Source organism: Castor canadensis, chromosome 14 (assembly GCF_047511655.1).
Source record: "Castor canadensis chromosome 14, mCasCan1.hap1v2, whole genome shotgun sequence".
NCBI lineage: Eukaryota > Metazoa > Chordata > Mammalia > Rodentia > Castoridae > Castor > Castor canadensis.
Window position 1 is genome coordinate 88,470,369 of NC_133399.1, and position 20,012 is coordinate 88,490,380.

Below are 20,012 nucleotides of genomic sequence, written 5' to 3' on the forward strand. Positions count from 1 at the left end.
ATAGAAGCATAAATCTTTGCATGTACATCTGCAATCATTTAATCATATAAATGAATCTCACCTGGTGTGGGGCTACTTTTAATATGTTAATTTGACTTGGGCATGCCCGAACACATGATCAAATATTACTCTGGGTGTGTCTGTGAGGGTGTTCTGAATGAGATTAAATTAGCCTGAGCAAAGAAGATTGCCTTTCCTAAGGTAGGTGGGGTTCATCCAATCAGTGGGAAGACATGATTATAACTAGAACAACAACAACAAAAAAGACAGATCCTCCCTCAGGAAAAGGTAATACTTCCTGCCTGTCTGCCTTCTATCAGGGGTTTCCTGTCTTTGAAGTCAAACTGAAACATCAGCTCTTCTCCAGTCTTGAGCCTGCCAATTTTTGAACTCAAACTACACCATCCACTCTCCTGAGTCTCCAGCTTGCTGATTGCTGAGCTTGGGACTACTTGGCCTCCATGATCCTGTAGGCCAATTCCTTATATGAAAAAAATCTCCTTCTATGTTGGTTCTGTTTCTCTAGTGAATACTGACCAATATACCTAGCAAAAGGAGATCTAATTTTATCAAGTTCAGCCATAAAATTCAACAATGCCTCTAGAGTTAATGTACTAAATATGCAGCTAAGCAAAGGAAATAATTTATAATAAAGGTAAAACATAAATAAACATACCTTGCATGTTATTAGTTTACTCTGTAGACATTTGTTAGATATTGAATTTTATTTTTATTTTCCTTTTTAAAAGAAAGACTCTGCCATGATTTTTCACTGAATAATAGCTGAAAGGTTTGTGCCTCAGTAAGAGTTCAGTATGGTTCTTGATATCAAAACTCACTTTCCACCTCTTATCCTCCAGGAGTTAGTCCCTTACATGGACTGGGTCTGCTCACAGGCTGCCAGTGTGACCATTTGATTTTATTGCCAGGTAATTCAATACAAATGCTAGTTTGCCTGAGTTTTTTTTAACTCTAAAATGGTTATTTTTAAACTTTTAAAAAAAATTTCATTGATTTTTAATTAAATGCTTATTTGAACATGAAATTGGAGGGGTGGGACAGGTTAATAGAAACTTTTTTTTTAACTTTTAGCTAAAAGTTTGGTTTTTTAAAATTTTTATTCATTTATTCATATGTGCATACATTGTTTGGGCCATTTCTCCCCACTGTCCCCCATACCCTCTCTCTCCCCCTACCCACCCACCTCAATTCCAGGCAGAACCTGGTCTGCCCTTTTCTCCAATTTTGTTGAAGAGAACACATAAGCAATAATAAGAAAGACAAAGCATTTTTGCTACCTGAGATAAGGATAGCTATACAGAGAGATTCCTAGCATTGCTTCCATGCACAAGTGTGTTATAACCCAAATTGATTCATCTCTACTTGATTTTTTCACTGGTTCCTGATCCCCTTCCAATATTGACCTCTGTTGCTTTAAGGTTTCTGTATTAGCTCCTCTGCAGTGGGAACATCAAACACTTTCATGTTTTGGGTTTTACCTATCCCCATACCTTCCATATGTGTTCTCCCCTCAGCATGGGACCCAAGTCCAACCACATTGCTACATTTGCCCTAGATCTAAAGTCTACATATGAGGGAGAACATACGATTTTTGGTCTTCTGAGCCTGGCTAACCTCGCTCAGACTGATGTTCTCTAGTTCCATCCATTTACTCTGGAGAATGATAAGATTTCATTCTTCTTCATGGCTGAGTAAAATTCCATTGCGTATAAATACCACATTTTCTTAATCCATTTGTCAGAAGTGGGACATCTTGGCTGTTTCCATAATTTGGCTATTGTGAATAGCACTGCAATAAACATGGGTGTGCAGATGCCTTTGGAGTAATCTGTGTCACATTCCATCAGGTATATCCCCAGGAGTGGTATTGCTGGATCATATGGCAGATCTGTGTTTAGATTTTTAAGAAGCCTCCATATTTTTTTCCAGAGTGGTTGTACTAGTTTACATTCCCACAAGCAGTGTAAGAGGGTTCCTTTTTCCCCCGCATCCTCGCCAACACCTGTTGTTAGTGGTGTTGCTAATGATGGCTATTCTAACAGGGGTGAGGTGGACTCTTAGTGTGGTTTTAATTTGCATTTCCTTTATGGCTAGAGATGGTGAGCATTTTTTCATGTATTTTTTGGCCATTTGAATTTCTTTTTTTGAGAAAGTTCTGTTTAGTTCAGTTGCCCATTTCTTTATTGGTTCATTGATTTGGGGAGAGTTTAGCTTCTTAAGTTCCCTATATATTCTGGTTATCAGTCCTTTGTCTGATGTGTAGCTGGCAAATATTTTCTCCCACTCTGTGGGTGGTCTCTTCAGTTTAGAGACCATTTCTTTTGTTGAGCAGAAGCTTTTTAGTTTTATGAAGTCCCATTTGTCTGTGCTATCTCTTAGTTGCTGAGCTGCTGGGGTTCTATTGAGGAAGTCCTTGCCTATACCTCTTACTTCCAGAGTATTCCCTGCTCTTTCCTGTACTAACTTGAGAGTTTGGGGTCTGATATTAAGGTCCTTGATCCATTTTGAGTTGACACTAGTATAGGGAAATAAACATGATCTAGTTTCAGTTTTTTTCAGACTGATAACCACTTTTTCCAGCAACATTTGTTGAAGAGGCTGTCTTTTCTCCATTGTATGTTTTTGGTGCCTTTGTCAAAAATAAAGTGGGCATAGCTGTGTGGATTCATATCCAGGTCCTATATTCTGTTCCACTGGTCTTCATATCTGTTTTCGTGCCAGTACCATACTGTTTTCATTGCTATGGCTTTGTAGTATAATTTGAAGTCGAGTATTGTGATACCTCCACATTGTTCTTTTTGCTGAGTATTGGCTTGGGTATCTGCAGTCTCTTGTGTTTCCAAATGAATTTTAGGGTAGATTTTTCAATCTCTGTGATGAATGTCATTGGGATTTTGATGGGAATTGCATTAAACATGTAGATTGCTTTTGGTAGTATAGCCATTTTTACTATGCTGATTCTATCAATACATGAGCATGGGAGATCTTTCAACCTTCTGTGGTCTTCCTCGAACTCTTTCTTCAGGAGTTTGTAGTTCTCCTTGTAGAGATCATTCACATCCTTTGTTAAGTTTACTCCTAGGTATCTGATTTTTTTTTAGGCTATTGTAAATGGAATTGTTTTCATATATTCTTTCTCAGTTTTGTTTGTTATTGGTGTATAGAAAAGCTAATGATTTTTGTAAGTTGATTTTGTATCCTGACACCTTACTGTAGCTGTTTATGGTGTCTAGGAGTTTTTGGGTAGAGTTTTTTGGTCTTTAAGGTATAGGACCATGTCATCTGCAAATAGGGATATTTTGACAGTTTCTTTACCTATTTGTATTCCTTTTATTTCTTCTTCTTCCCTAATTGCTCTGGCTAGTAATTCCAGTACTGTGTTGAATAGGAGTGGGGATAGTGGGCACCCTTGTCTCATTCCTCATTTTAGAGGAAATGGTTTCAGTTTTTCTGCATTAAGTATGATGTTGGTTGTAGGTTTGTCACATATAGCCTTTACAATGTAGAGGTACATTCTTTCTAGTCCTAGCTTTCTCTGAGCTTTTATCATGGAGTGGTGTTGGATCTTGTTGAAGGTTTTTTCTGCATCTGTTGAGATGATCAAGTGGTTTTTGTCTTTGCCTCTATTAATGTGCTGTGTTACATTTATAGATTTGCATGGTGAACCACCCCTGCATCCCTGGGATGAAGCTGACTTGGTCATGGTGAATGATCTTTCTGATGTGTTGTTGGATTCGGTTTGTCATTATTTTCTTGAGGATTTTTGCATCGATGTTCATTAAGGAGATTGGCCTGTAGTTCTCCTTTTTGGCGGTGTCTTTGTCTGGTCTTGGGATGAGTGTAATACTGGCTTCATAAAATGAGTTAGGCAGTGTTCCTTCCCTTTCTATTTCATGGAACAGTTTAAGGAGGGTTGGTATTAGTTCTTCTCTAAGGTCTGATAGAATTCAGCAGAGAATCCATCAGGTCCTGGACTTTTCTTTTTTGGGAGACTTTTTATTCCTGGTTCAATTTCATTTTGTGTTATAGATCTATTAAGGTGATTAATATCCTCTTGGTTTAATTTTGGATGGTCATAAGTATCTAGAAATCTGTCCATTTCTTTAAGATTTTCAAATTTATTAGAATATAGGTTCTCAAAGCAGTCTCTTATGACTTCCTGGATTTCCGTGGTGTTTGTTATTATCTCCCCTTTTGCATTTCTGATTTTACTGAGTTGGGTTTTTTCTTCTCATTTTAGTCAGTTTGCCAGGGGTCTGTCAATCTTATTTTTTCAAAGAACCGACTTTTTGTTTCATTGATTCTTCATATGATTTTTTTTGTTTCTATTTCATTAATTTCAGCCCTATTTTTATTATTTCTCACCTTCTGCTTGTTTTGGGATTTGCTGTTCTTGTTTTTCCAGTAGTTTGAGATGTAGCATTAGGTCATTGATTTGAGATCTTTCCATCCTTTTAATATATGCATTCATGGCTATAAACTTTCCCCTTAGGACTGCCTTTGCTTTGTCTCATAGGTTCCAATAGGTCATGTTTTAATTTTCATTAACTTCCAGGAAACTTTTAATTTCCTCTTTTATTTCATCAATGACCCATTGGTCATTGAGCAATGTGTTTTTCAGCTTCCCATTGTTTGCATGAATTTTACTGTTATTTTTGTTGTTGAGTTTGGTTTTAATGCATTGTGATCAGATAGAATGTATGGGATTATTTCTATTTTCTTATATTTGCTGAGGCTTGCTTTGTGCCCTAAGATATGATCAATTTTGGAGAAGGTTCCATGGGCTGCTGAGAAGAATGTATATTGTGCAGAAGTTGGATGAAATATTCTGTAGACATCAGCTAAGTCCATTTGATCTATGGTGTGGTTTAGTTCTAGAATTTCTTTATTGATTTTTTGTTTGAATGACATATCTATTATTTATAGGGGGTGTTAGAGTCTCCCACTACCACTGTGTTGGAGTCTATATATGTTTTTAGGTCCTTCATAGTATGTTTGATGAAATTGGGTGCATATATGTTGATAATTGTTATTTCCTTTTGGTATATTTCCCCCTTTTATTAGTATGGAATGTCCTTCTTTATCTCATTTAATCAATGTAAGTTTGAAGTCTACTTTGTCTGAGATAAGTATTGATACTCCTACCTGTTTCTGGGGGTCACTGGCTTGGTAAATCTTCTTCTAGCCTTTTACCCTAAGCCAGTGCTTGTTTCTGTCAATGAGATGGGTTTCCTGTAAGCAACAGCTTGTTGGATATTCCTTTTTAATCCAGTTTGCCAAACAGTGTCTTTTGATGGGGGAGTTAAGTCTGTTAATATTCAATGTTAGTATTGATAGGTATGTGGTGATTCTTGTCATTTAGTTGTTTTGTTGTTTCAGGGTTTGATTGTGTTCAGCTGAATCAATCATATTCTCTACTTTCTTTTCTTTTCTTTTTCTGTGGTTTGGTATTGCCTGTCCTTTCATGATTTTGTTTGCTTTCATTTTCTGTGTGCAGAATTCCTTGAAGAATCTTTTGTAGTGGTGGCTTGGTGGTCATTTATTGTTTTAGTTTCTGCTTATCACGGAAGACTTTTATTGCTTCATCTATTTTGAATGATACTTTTGCTGGGTAGAGTATCTGAGGGTTGAAGTTATTTTTGTTCAGTGCCCAGAATACCTCACTCCATGCCCTTTTTGCTTTTAAGGTTTCTATTGAGAAATCTCCCGTGATTTTGGTGAGTTTACCTTTGTATGTTGTTTTTTTCTCTCTTATAGCCTTCAGTATTCTTTCTCGACTCTCTGTGCTTGTTGTTTTAATGATAATATGTTGTGGGGTGGTTTTATTTTGGTTAAGTCTGTTCAGTGTCCTGGAGGCTTCCTGACTTGAATGTGCATAGTTTTCTCTAGATTTGGGAAATTTTCTGTTATTATTTTGTTGAATATATTAATAATTCCTTTTGCTAGCACCTCTTCTCTTTCTTCAATGCTCATGATTCTCAGGTTTGTTCTTTTGATGGAGCCAGTGAGTTCTTGCATATTCCTTTCACAGGTCTTGAGTTGTTTGACTAATAGCTCTTCAATTTTTCCTTTAATTTCCATTTAATCTTTAAATTCTGAGATTTTGTCTTCTGCTTATTCTAGTCTGCTGGAGTGGTCTTCCATTGTGTTTTGTATTTCTGTTTCATTCTTTTTTCTGAGGTTTTTCATATCCTTGGTCACCTCCTTTTTAATATTGTCAATTTTCATCTTTAATCTCTTCTCTCTCTATTTATGGTGTTCTCTGTTTCACTTTGGTGTTTATTTAAGGCTCCTATGAGTTCATTTATTTGTTTTTGTGTCTTCTCATATTCTTTATCATTGTTGTCTTGGAATTTCTTGATTGCCTCTTGGACATTTTGGTTGACCATGTCTAGTAACATCTCCATGAAATTCTCAGTGATTACTTGCAGGATTTCTTCTTTCAGGTTGTTCTTGTGGACTTTGTTGGGTTCCTTAGCATAGTTTCTCTTTGTTTTGTTGGAGTCTGGAACTGGGTATCCATTTTCTTCATTTCCCTCTGAATTCTGTATTAATTTATTTTTAGGGGGAGAATGGTTTCCATCCCTTTTTCATGTTCCCATTGCTCCACTTGGTACTGTGTAACTATGTTCTTGATAGGCTACTGGTGGTTTCAGTCACCTGTTTACTTTCCCTTGGTTTAATTTTGTTTTGTGAGTATGTTGGGTTTTAGGTTAGTGTATGTATGCTGTTTCTGTCCCTGGTCTCTGTGTAATTTAGTATTATCTAACTTACAATAGTAAAACTAACAAAACAAAGAAAGAAAGAAAGAAAAAATGAAATCAACAGGGAGAGATGGTGGACAAACAGGGAACAAAACAAACACATAAAAAAATTTCAGGTTCAGGTACAATAGAATTTCAGTCTTAGTAGTTCTGGTGTTACTCCTTCAGCATCCATTCCTGGTGTTGGTATTTAGGTAGAAACTCTTTCTTAGTCTTGGCAGGTGACTGGAGAGACTCACCAGTTTTTTTTCCTGTCTTTCAGTGGCAGCTGCTTAGTCAGCTCCTCCCTCAGTGAGGTGTGGCAGTGTGGGTTTTTATATTGTCCTCAGGTTCCAGAGATCATCTCTGTGGCCCACCAGCCATCCTGCTTGGAATTGGATTCTCACTGTGTTGGTTTATTGGGGGTTTGTTTCTTTGCCTTGCTCCCTTTCTCTGGGGCAAGGTCAGAGATCCATCAGCTGGCTCCCTGATGTTAGCATGTTATGCCAGTTTGCTGATTGTTTTTCAATTTTGCAGTTTGACTTTGGATGTTGCTCGCTGGCTCAGTAGATGAGCTTTTTGGTTCACTATCTGCCCTATTTCAGGCAGTGGCTTGTCACCTGCCCACTGTCAGCCCTTCTGCCTTTCCAGTCTTTGTGTCTGAAAGTTTGCACGGAGATCAGCTCCTTGACTTCCCCCCTTCTCCAGTGCACTTAGAGCACCCTGCCCCCTCTACTGCATATTGCTTTTCAGTTTCTTGTTTATTATTCAGGTTTGGTTTTTTTTTTTGCAGGGCAGGGGGGTCAGTCTGTCCAGGGGACTATGCTGGTTTATCCCAGGGGTGCAGTGGGAATACCACATGCTGCTTATTTGCTCACCTATTGGTCTGCCAAATGTCTCCCAAGCAGGTTTGCAGCTGGTGTCTGGCAGCATAAAAGCCCTCCTGTTTTCTGAGTGTAATATGGCATGGAGAAGCTTTGTACAGGCTGGGGGTTCAGGGTGTAAAAATTTTGATTCTTCTTGGTGCTTTTTTTCTGCCAAGTGTGGCTCTGGCATCTCAGCAAAATTTTTGATTTACAGAGCTCATGCTGTCTGCTTCTGCACTCTAGTCACCATCTTGGATCCCCTCTAATAGAACCTTAAGAGAAGACTGGACCAACTTCCACACTCTGAGCTGCTTCGAGGATGAGTTGATTTTTTATCTAGAATCCAGGTCAAGAGTGAGACCCATTGGAGACTTAGACATAATGAAGAGCCCAAGCAAATTCTAGAGACTTCTTTTATCCTCTATTCTAAAAATGCATTGCTGTCTGTTAATTAGCCAGTATTTATTAAAAACCTATTATGTAGTTACCATTATACAGATGCTTTTAATTTTTCAAAGCACTTGGAAAGTATTTTAATAAATCAATCAGATGATTTTTCTTTTCTGAGTGTGTTCTGCATTTCTAACTATCAAGGAGTAATGGAATTCAAAAATTCTTTGTGCCTAGTATTATTTCATCACAGGAGCAGAATTGCCTTTTTTTTTAATTTACAAAAATACATGACATTTTCACCCTTTATTCTTCTTAAATACTTAATTTTAAAGGTTAAAAATTATTGGACCTTTTCTATTTCATATTAATTCTTACTCTTTGATCACTGGAGAAAAATGTGTTTAAAGTCTACTGCTCACAGAAGGTTTTTTAAAATGTTTCCTAGGGTCCACTGATATTTCATGAGATTTATTCATTGTAGTCAATTTTGTTTTGGGGGGTTTTGTGTGTGTGTGTGTGTGGAACAGGGGCTTGAACTCAGGGCCTTGCTTGTGAGGCAGGCACTCCACCACTTGAGCCACCTGGCCAGCTCATTTTAGCCACTTTTTCATACTCTATCATGAACACATGTGATTTTTAAAAACTACTAAATACACTTATTTTCCATTGCTAATAGCTAGGATGATTACATTTCTGAAAGTTCACACAATGTTAAAAAATAACAAATCAAGGTCCTTAACTCAGATAATTTTATTGAACTATAATTGTATTAAAAAGAAATAAAGAAAATGATCATTTCACTTTTTAAATGTTGTATAAAGCAAAAACTCATGTCAGTATATAAATGTCCTTATGAGGTAGATTTAAAACAGAAAATAGTAAAGCCAATTTGGATTCTCATTATTTAATTTTCTTTGGTGAGCGGGTGTTTTGTTTTTCACAGTCATTAGGATCATGTGCTCAGCAACTGAAGACTTTTTGACAAATCAGTATGGCTGAACACCAAGTTACTGTGAGCTGATCTCCTCTGTTAGATTGTAAACTCCAGGAGTAGAGATTATGCTTCCTTCATCTGCATCTTCCTGACCAACTTGTATGGTAATAGATGTGTATGCAGCATAGGCTTCTGTAGCAAGTAAAAGTCATGTTACCTTCTGTTCTTTTAACAGTTTATATGCTTACCAGTGATATCTGAAAACAATCAAACAACAAAGAAACAAACCCCAAAACCCAGAGAGAAAAGAAAAATGGAGGCAGAAAACTAACGTGAACTATATCCTTCTCACACACCATTTCTAGGTTTTCTACCCTGGTTAGAGATGTTCTGGCTCCCAGTGGAATGCAGAGCCTGGAAAGGCCATCATACTTTACTGCAGACAGAAGTAGCACATGTACAGACACTCTTAGAGTCTGGGTAGCTACAAAGCAGAAGTGTATGTGCCTCTCACAGTGGAACCAGTGGCCTTGTCCAGACAACGAAGCCTCAGTATCAAATTTCCCCTGATGCAGTCACAAACTTGAAGGAACCAGAGAACCATTCTTCCCTACAGTCTATCTAAATCCTACTTTAGGGAGAATCCACAGGTAGAAGAATGATTTCTTTTCCCATCCTGAAGGTTGTTCTGTCTATGCTAAGGGAAGAGTTTAGCCAATAAAGATTTATTGTTTATTCTTTTGTTTACTTGTTTGTTTGTTTGAGACAGGGTCCTACTACGTAGCTCAGGCTGGCCTCAAACTCACTATGTATCCCATGCTGACCTTGAACTCACTATCTTCTTTCCTCAGCCTTCCTGAGTTTTTAAATAATATTATTAAAGGGCTTAACTTATTTTTCATGGCCTATCACCAATGTCCAAGATAGTGTCCAGTTTCTTAATTCTGAAGTCTGCCTTGAGAGACTTCCAAACTAAATGAAATAGAAATACCTTAGGCAGTCAGTGTTTATATACAGTGGCAAAATTAATTTCGATTACATGGATCACTGCCCTGGGAACACTTCTGATCCTCAACTTGCTGCTTCTGAGCTCAATACATGTGTCACCACAAAGAAAGCTTCCACTCTTTTCACTCCAGATAAAACAAAGCTTTTTGTTCACTTACTCTGAACAATGTATGGTGCTAAAAATACAAAAGAACATAAGACTCAGACCTTGACTCAGTGGTCTTTTGTTAGAGTAGGCTCTGAAGCTGTGATGTTGCTGTGTCTCTACAGGCAAAACAGTGGGTTTCAAAATAAGGATGAGTCATTATAAGTCACACATGATATCTTTAATGTGCCTGACATTGTGCAAGATTCCTTTAAAGTGCCAGTGGACTGCAAACATGATAGAGCAATGAAATACTCCAAAATCATTCTGAACCATAGTCTCCTCTTTGTGAGAAAATATGGCAGAGAGATTAGCATGGTGCATGTAGTTCTACTTGTTGGTTTGGTCCATCTCTGAAAATGGAACTCCTAAAAGGGCCAGAGGACACTTCATTTCCCTTGCACATCAGTGTTATCTAATATCCTATTGTATGCTTGGTACGTGGGGAGCTTTCAGCAGACTTTCATCAGTGAATGGATAAATGATTGGATTTTGTAGGCTTAATTGGGCTAAAATGTGTAAGAAATCACTATTTGACTTAACATCTAGACATAATTCTTAATAAGACTTTTAAATAATTCCATTTTTGCAAGGTCTTATTTCCATTTGGGCATTGTGGAAAAATCTTCTTCCCCACCCTCTTATAATTAAAAAGCATGCTCTTCTTAGATTATTTCAAAATGTTTTCCTCTCCTAAATACCAAACTTGCTATCTTTCATGACTCAGTGTGATTCAACATAACTGAAACATCAGAACACACGGAGCTTTGAGAATGCAGATGAAATGGGAAGGGAGGAGGGTGTTGAGGAAGATTTGGTCAGTGTAGAGATACTAAATCCCAAAGGACCATCTTAATATGTGTGTTTTAAGGATAATATTTAGCTCCATCTGGGAGGGGTTATGAGAATTATTGGCAAATGTCCAAGTTATATTTTTTTTCTAAATTGTTGGACAAAATTCTCCCAAAACAATCTAAGATAAAAATCTGGTCTTGGGTGACTAGCAATTTTTGTTAACAAGTCTTTTCTACCTTCCCCATGCTCCCATGAACTCAAAAGGCAACAGTTAAGAGGTCAAAGATCAATGTCTTGCCTCTACTTGCTTGTCTCCTGGGTAAATTCATTCAGTTCTAATCTGGCACATTGAATAGCCACTAAGATTAAATTCTGTCAATTCCTTTGCATAATATAAAGTATGTCCATATTCTAGACCAATGCCAAAAAACTGAGTGATGTGATTCTTTACTATGACAATAAAATACCTTTAAATTATTAGCATAGTTGTACACGGAGTTTCATTGTAACATTTACATATGTGCTTATAATATATCTTAATTAGATTCACCCCTTCCATCATTCTCCCTCATTCCCCTTCCTTCTTAGAACAATTCCAGCAGGTTTCACTCTTCTGTTTTCACACATGTATACCCAGTGCATCTACCATATTTGCTCTCCTTCACCCTCTCCATTTACCTTCCCCTCTTCCACTGGTATCCACCCGCCAGATAAGACCTGTTTTACCTTTTTGTTCTTCATTTCTTCAAGTGTATATTGATAGTTCAATGAGGGTTTGCCTTGGTATTTCACACATGTATATATCATACTTCAATCAGATTAACCCCTTCTATTACTTACTCTTTATCATCCTGCTTTCCTATTATTCAACAGCTTTCAGTGCATTTTGCTATGCTATCTTCATACACAGATGCAATGCATTTCAATATTATTCACTATCATTCTTTTTTCCTCTCCTGCCTGCCAATAGTCCCCTCAGACAGGCCCAATTATAATCATATTCTCTCTAAATATGCATATATATATATACATAAGATCATATATATATTTATATATAAAATTATCATTTAGGTTTAGCTTCCATATATGAGGGAAAACATGCAACTTTTGTTCTGAACCTGGCTTACTTCACTTAACATGATAATCTCCAGTTTTATTCATTTACCTGTAAACAACATAATTGCATTCTTCTTTATGTCTCCATAATACTTCATGGTGCATATATATATATATATACTACATTTTCTTAATCCATTCATCAGTAGGACATCTAGCCTGTTTCCAAAGCTTAGCTATTGTGAATAGCACTGCAATACATATGGATGCTCAAGTGTTTCTATTATATCCTGACTTACATTCCTTCAGATATATATATACCCAGAAGTAGTATCACTGGATCTCATGGTAGGTCCATTTTTAATTTCTTGAGGAGCCTCCATACTAGTTTCCATAGTGGTTGTGCTAATTTACATTTCCACAAACAGTGGACCAGGGTTCCTCCCCTGACTCCATCCTCACCAGCTTTTGTTGTTGTTTGTGTTCTTGATGATAGCCACTGAGAGAAATGAGGTAAAATCTCAATGTCGTTTTGATTCACATTTCCTTTGTGCCAAAGCCAAAAAGCATTTATTGGTCATTAGTACTTCTTCTTTTGAGAATTGTTTGTTCAGTTCATTTTACCATTTATTCAATGGGTTATGATTCTTTGTGGGGTTAGCTTTTTGAGCTTCTTGCATATTGTGGTTATTAATCCCTTGTCAGATATATAGCTGGCATAGATTTTCTCCCATTATGTGGGATGTCTCATTTTAGTTTGATGCAGTCCCATTTGTCAATTCTTTCTCTTAATTGCTAAGCTACTGCAGTTCTATCAGGAAATTATTCCCCATGCCTATGTGTTCCAGTGTTTTCCCTACTCTTTCCTGTAGTTTCACAGCTTCAGGTCCTACATTAAGATCTTCAATCCACTTTGTGACACCTACAGTGTTGCTTTTCTGCTCAGGATTGCTTTGACTAATCAAGGTCTTTTCTTAAAAGACTGTTTAAAAAGCTTGGCAGGTATTACTAATACTTGTAATTTGTAGGATAATGCAGGAGGGTCTTGGGTTTTGAGAGCGTGTCTCAAAAAAAAAAGTCTTTATTTCCCAAACAAGAGCATTATAGAGAAATTAACATGATATATTAAAAATAAATTTTCTTAAAAATATTGGTTCTAATTGGTTGTATATCCCATAAGGAATTTTTTAAAATCCAAATGATCTAGAAAATCTCCACCATTCTACTTTTCAACTATAGATATGTTTGTTCTCTGTCCCATTATTGTTAGGCCCAAATTTTGAAAAGGGGAAGAAGAATTCAGCTGATAACATTCTGAAACTAGAGAAATTAGTTTATAACAAATTCATTTTTTTTCTGTGTACAGTCATGGGTAAGATGTCTACATCAAATTGGCTGAGTCAAATAAATACTGGTGTATGTTACTTTAAATGAAGTAAATGAGCATAACATTTCAGAATTATATAATTTTACACTTTAAAAATGGTACAGTGTTCAAATTGATATCCAACTATACAATTCAGTACTTTTTTTTTTCAGGTTTAGGTATTAAGTACATTACTTTGTCAAATATTATATGACTGAATATTTAAATTTCATTATCAGACAGTCTATTTATTTCAGATATAGTACTAGAAGAGGCTTAGTTAAAGTTCTTGGAGTCTCTCTTGAAGTTTGTGTCAAATATTTATCAGGCCCGACTTAATATTCTTTTCCATTCCATTCTCCCCAAGTAATTCTTTTTTTTCTTTTTTTGGTGGGACTGGGATTTGAACTCAGGGCCTCACACTTGCTAGGCAGGCACTCTACCACTTGAGCCACTCCATCAGCCCAATGATTCACTTCTGATCCAGCATTATTATTCCTTTAGACTATCCCTATATGTATTTATTGGGTATTAGAAGAGGGTCTCGAGAACTATTTGCGCAGGTTGGCCTGGAACCTCAATTCTCCTGATCTCTGCTTCTGAGTAGTTAGGATCACAGGCATGATTCTTTGAAATTCTTAGGGAGCATTGCCTTCTAATTAGAACCATGGTCTTCCCTAATGTCAACACCATGTTTCAAAACTCTGTATAAGGTTCCAATCATCATTCTTCCATTTGACTACATCCATCTCCCCAACTGGAAGATCATGGAAAACCCAAGTGAACAGCAATGAAAGGACATGGAGGTTTTTTCTCTTCTGTAGACTGAAAAATTGTTTGTTGGGAATTGTTCTCTTAGATTCTTTTCCTAGGATGGAATGTAACATATTCCAGCTGACGCCTTCAAGGCAAGAAAATACATCATGATTAATTTGACAAATGACCTTAAGCACAGCACTGCTGCTTGAGAATTTTCCCTTTGAGTGCTTTGCTTACGACAAGTTTATGTACCAAATAAAAAGGAAACTTGTTCCATTTGACCACAAGTGTAAGCATTCTAAAGTGTCACAAGATTTTTCTTCTGTTTAAACCTGTCTCTCCCCCTTTTCTCCTCTTCTTCCTCCTCCTTATTGTTTTTAACTTCAGATTGACCATTTTATCTATAAATGTTCTTCAAACCAGAAGGAAGTGGTTCTGGATCTCAGTTAGTGCCAAGTCACCCTTATTGCTGGTAATTTTCCTCTTTGTTGAATGTAAGGTTTGGAAGAAAAGAAAGTGACATTGTTTTCACACTTAAGAAGACAGACAACTGGCCCATCCGTAAAAAGATAGGCTTGGGATGCTATGCACACACATACACAAATTGTACATCCATCTATCTATCTATGGTAAATACATATATATATATATATATATATATATATATATATATATATATGCCCTGTTTGAGCCCTGTTTGAGACAGAGTTTTGATACGTAACCCAGGTTGGCCTTGAATTCATGATCCTCCTGCCTCAGCCTCCTGCGTGCTGAGATTACATGTGTGTGCCACCATGCCAAGCTTTTACTTTAATTAGTGTACTTTCAAAAGTGCATTAATTTATTTACTTGCAGGGGCTGGGAATAGAACCCAAGGCTTCATGTGTGCTAGCCAAGCACTGTGCCACTGAACAATATTCCCAGCCCCAAATTTCACATTTTTGATTGTGCAGTTTAGTGGCACTGAGTAAATTCACTTTATTGTATAACTATTACCATTGTCCATTTCCAGAACATGTTTTACTGTTCCAAATTGGACCTAACTCTTAAACATAACTTCTCATTACTCTCCTTCCAACCCTTGGTAACCACCATTCAACTTTCAGTTTCTATGAATTTGACTATTCCAGGTACTTCATATAAGTGGAATTGTACAATATTTATCCTTTTGTTAAGGCTTATTTTACTGAACATAATGGCTTTAAGATTCACCCATGTTGAAGTATGTGTCAGAGTTTCCTTCCTATTCAAGACTGAGTAATATTTCATTGTAGGTATACACCATGTTTTGTTTACCCATTTACCTGTCAATAGACACCTGCATTCTTTCCCTCTTTTGGCTAATGTGAGTGATACTCACAATATATTTGCTGTACAAATATCTTTTCAAGTCCCTGCTTTCCATCTTTTTTGTCTATCTGCCTAGGAACAGAACTGATGGACTGAATAGTAATTCTGTTTAACTTCTTGAGAGACTTTCAAACTGTTTTCCATAGCAACTACATCAATTTACATGCCTAAAAGTGATGCATAGTCTCTCATTTCTCCACATCCTCACCAACACTTGCTATTATTATTATTATTATCTTCATTTGGTGGGACTGGGGTTTGAACTTAGGGCTTCATACTTGCAAAGCAGGTGCTCTGCCACATTTGCCACACCTCCAGTCCATTTTGCTCTAGTTATTTTGGAGATGGGGTCTGGAGAACTATTTGCCCAGGCTGGCCTCAAACCACTATCATCCTGATCTTAACTTCCCAAGTAGCTAGGATTGTAGGCATGAGCCAATGGCACATGGCTTATTATAATTGTTTAATAAGGGCCACCCTCAGGAAAGATCACAAGTTCAAGGCCAGCCTGGGGTACAAAGCAAAAGAAAAGTCATCCTAAGTGGTGCTTGCCTACCCATATATTTTTTTAAAACAATACTTTGATAGAAGGAAGATACTATTCTGGTATCTTTATAAAGTGTTTCTTTACAACTATAAGTTGTGGTTAGTCTGGTGGTTATTTTGTTCATTAAGAAGATATAATTAATAGTGCTTTTAACTGAAAACATCAAGCAAACTTCCTGAAAACCCCAAATAAACACATTCTATTTTATGGATAGCCATGACCTGTGACTGTTTGTTGAAGATCATTTTACTCCTTGTGATTAGCAAGTAGTGTTAAAAAGTAAAATGGCATCTCCAAATACTTTTGATAAACTATCCAGAGAGTTGAAATAACTTTTGCTTCATTATACATGTAATTTCAAATTTCTACTTTACTCTGTGGATTTAGTTGCAGTCCAAGTAGAATAATGGTTTGAAATGTTTACAAAATCATTTGGAAGCCCCGTACCCAAGTTCTACTCTTACTCATCTGAAAATGGAGATTCTAAAAAGGGGTCAATTCACTTGAACACAGACTCTTACAACAACTTTAAAATCTGGTCATATATGTTGCTTGACTAGTGCTTGAGTCACCATTCCTTCTTTCTTCCTCCCCGACCCTACCCATAAAATTCTGGCTCAGCTTCCCTTTATACCACCAGCTCAGTTCTTTTGCTAAATTTTTGTTGTTCCACTGGTCAGAGTACCAGGCTCATACTCCCCATTGTTGTGACAAGTTTAGCCCACTCATCTCCTTCTCTCCAATCTTCCTTAATTCTCTAAGTTCATTGTTATTGGTGTTTCATACAGTCTACAAGTCACAGAGGTTATTTTGGTATAAACTCAAAATATTAGAATTTAGGGGTCAGAGAGAAAAGTGAAGCTGAGATAGGTTAATAGGCTTCTTAGGAGTTAATGAGCAGAAGATTGATACAGAGATGTCAGTCAGGTGCCAGTGGCTATTTGGGAGGCTGAGATAAGGAGGATCACAGTTTGAGGCCAGCCCTGGCAAACAGTTCTGCAGATACCCATTTCCAAAATAACCAGAACAAAATGGACTGGAGGCATGGCTCAAGCTGTACAGAGGCTACTTTGCAAGCATAAAGCCCTGAGTTCAAATCCCAGTCCCACCAAAAAAAAAAAAAAGAAAGAAGTCACATCTTATTCTCAGCCAGGTGTCTTGCCTTTCCTCCACGGTGTCTCTTTTCATCAGAAAAGCCCATACTGATTACTGATACCAGGCAGAATCATTAAGAGATTGTATTCCAGGAATGCAAGTATGAGGTAACTCTCAGTATCCAAGAAGGACCCTGACTCCATCTTTATACCCCATGCCTAATACCCATGCCTTCCTCAGGGCAGCGGGTACAACTTGTCAAGGTTAAGGGCAAATTCCTCCTTGCCAAGAATTCAATAGCCTGACAAAAATGCTATTCTGTATCCTTTTTTATTTTCCTTATATTACTTCTTATTAGCAGTAATTATTTTATGTTCTCAATTATTTGTTAATTTTTTATTTTGTCAGACACTAGATATAAACTCCTGGAGAATTAGAGACCTTGTCTGTGACGATAACGGGTGCTGTATCCCAAGTATCTGAAACAAGGCACCATTTTAATAAGTAGTAACACCATGGCATTGTGTTAATAATAGTAACCACTTTGTTGAGGAAATACAGGCCACAAATTGACAGATGGGGGTCTTTGACCAAAGCTTTACTGTCTAATATGGTAGCCACTAAATTTATGTGATTATCAGGTAACTGAAATGTGACTAGTCTGAATGGAGATGAGCTGTAATTGCAAAGTACACCTCAGATTTTAAAGACTTAGTATAAGAAAATGTAAAATATTCCAAAAATAATTTTATATTGATATCCCATCATCGATTTAGAGACACAAACTTTATACCAATAGAATGTTCTCCCTTAGGGAATAGGAAACACTATGCTTTTTTCAGGGAGAGGAGTAAATGCTGGTGGTGGAAGAAGAGGGACATTAGGACCCAAATACAGGATGAACAAAACCTATGAATCAAGTTCTCCAGGTAGTGTAAGTATAACTTTCACACATTCCTTACCTAACTATAAGATTATGGTTACTGCTTTTTGACATGCAGCTATGTCTAAAATACCACAAATGACAAGGTTTTGTAGATAAAACTTGAGTTAAAAGTGGAGAGAAAGAATATCTAGTTACAGGTTTCTGGCCCAGTGAGGGCAGACACCTCACTGGGAAGTGTGCAGAGAGACTGAGAACAGTCAGGCCCCAAGGATCAAGTTTGCTTTTAGTGAGCAAGGATTGTTACCCAATGTTTTGACTCTGTGGAAAACAGAGACAAACTAAAGACAAGAGCAAAAAATAAATTTCTCTTTATGGCAACAAAGAATACAAGGAATTGGTTTTACTTTCCGTGTCTTCTGAAATCAGGGAAATTTTTTTCATTGCTACTAAGTGTCATCATCAGTATTATCAGCATCTTACTGACACCACTTATGGTCTCCACCCTTTGTCATAAATTTCTGCCTCCCTGCCCCAGGAAAATTTTCCTCTTGACAGCCTTCAAAGTATTTGAGATCAGTCATCATGTCCTCCCCCATCTTCTCCTTTCCACATGCATCCTGTTTCTTCAACTCTTCCCAATGAGGCATGGTTTCATGATCCCACACCAACCTGGTCAGAATAGATCCCTCCTCTGGATGTACATACTTTTTTATATATATTCCTTTCTCAGTGTGGTGTCCACAATCAAACAATGCTTAAGATGTGGTAATCTTCTGTCAGTACACTGACACACTGATTGCTTTTTTTTACTGAAAACAAAGCTTTTTCTTAACATGAGCTTTCAACATTTACTCCAGTGTAGCACAAGCTATTCACTATGAAAAACATTCAGGCTTTCAGGGAGCAATCTAATTACTGGTCTGAGTAAGGCCAATAGGGAGTCATTTCTCCTTCATCAAGTACAGTAGGCCCTGATGTGTGGTCCACACATCCCAGGCAATGGTCAGGGGATGTCCTCTTAAAAGAGACTGCCAACCGTGACTCTGTTTCATGCTGGAATCTTGGTGTGCTTGACATCTATGAAACAACATCAGCCTTCTCATTAGGTAAGTGTTATTTATTCTCCCCAGAAGACCTGCTGCAGGTATGTGGCCTGTGACAAGCACAATATGTTTATAAGCATGTGCATAATAAATTGTTGGAAACAGCCATGTTTTCAGTATCTCCTTAATAAATAAAGTTTGACTCCTATCATCCTTGGACTCTGCTACAAATATTTAGGAGTTTTCTCACACAGTCATCTGCCAAAGCCTTTGATGGTATTCTATTGACCTTACTGTGGAAGTGCTGAGCACCCAGGGTTTTACGTCTCCTGGGTCCCCTGGGGGTGATCCTAGCCCAGGCAATATTCAAGGTGTCACATCATTCATTTATGGAGAGGTGAGTATGAGACTTGCTTGCATTTCTTACAAGGTGAAGGAGCCAAGAGTGTTACATAAGAATAATAAGAAACCATCACATGGCACAAAATTTCAATCTCCAACCTTAAGGTTAAAGACAGGTTATTTCTTTATCAAGGGCTCCCCATGTTAACCCATTTGCCTAGTCCTCTGTGTTTCCTCAGGCCCATGTTCTTTTTCTTAGTTCTTTCTCTTTGAGAACTGATATTTATTGTGACTGGTCTCTCATGTATAACATGTATCACTTCTATTAATCTTCCCTTCACACCAAAGCCCTCCCTTAGCCTGCCAGAAAGGAGAAACTTGGCAAGGCAACTCACTCAGAGATACTAACTAATATGGGGTATTGGGTTTCTCAAATGGAGGGGATCTCTCCTATTGGAGTTTTAAAGGCTAAACCTTTTTACTGTCCTTACTAACCCTATCCCAAACCAATGTGTAAAATGACTTTTATTGCTGGCACAGTAGCTCACACCTGTAATCCCCACTATTCAGGAGTACAAGACCACAGTTTGAGGCTAGCCCTGGTAAACAGCAAGGCCCCCTTCTCAACCAACAAGCCAGGCATGATGGAGCACATCTGTGATC

At 37.4% G+C, this 20,012-nt stretch overlaps 1 protein-coding gene and 1 long non-coding RNA gene across 2 annotated transcripts in view; both read left to right on the plus strand.

Annotated features, from left to right (window-relative positions):
- Positions 1–8,183, plus strand: part of LOC141416912 (uncharacterized) — a 28,745-nt gene extending 20,562 nt beyond the window's left edge. The window contains exons 3-4 of the long non-coding RNA XR_012441535.1: positions 861–929; positions 7,845–8,183. This is a non-coding gene — a long non-coding RNA (uncharacterized lncRNA). The remainder of the gene's footprint in view (positions 1–860; positions 930–7,844) is intronic.
- The window catches only part of Scrg1 (stimulator of chondrogenesis 1), a 146,674-nt gene that overhangs the window by 40,579 nt on the left and 86,083 nt on the right, over positions 1–20,012 (plus strand). The window lies entirely within an intron of this gene.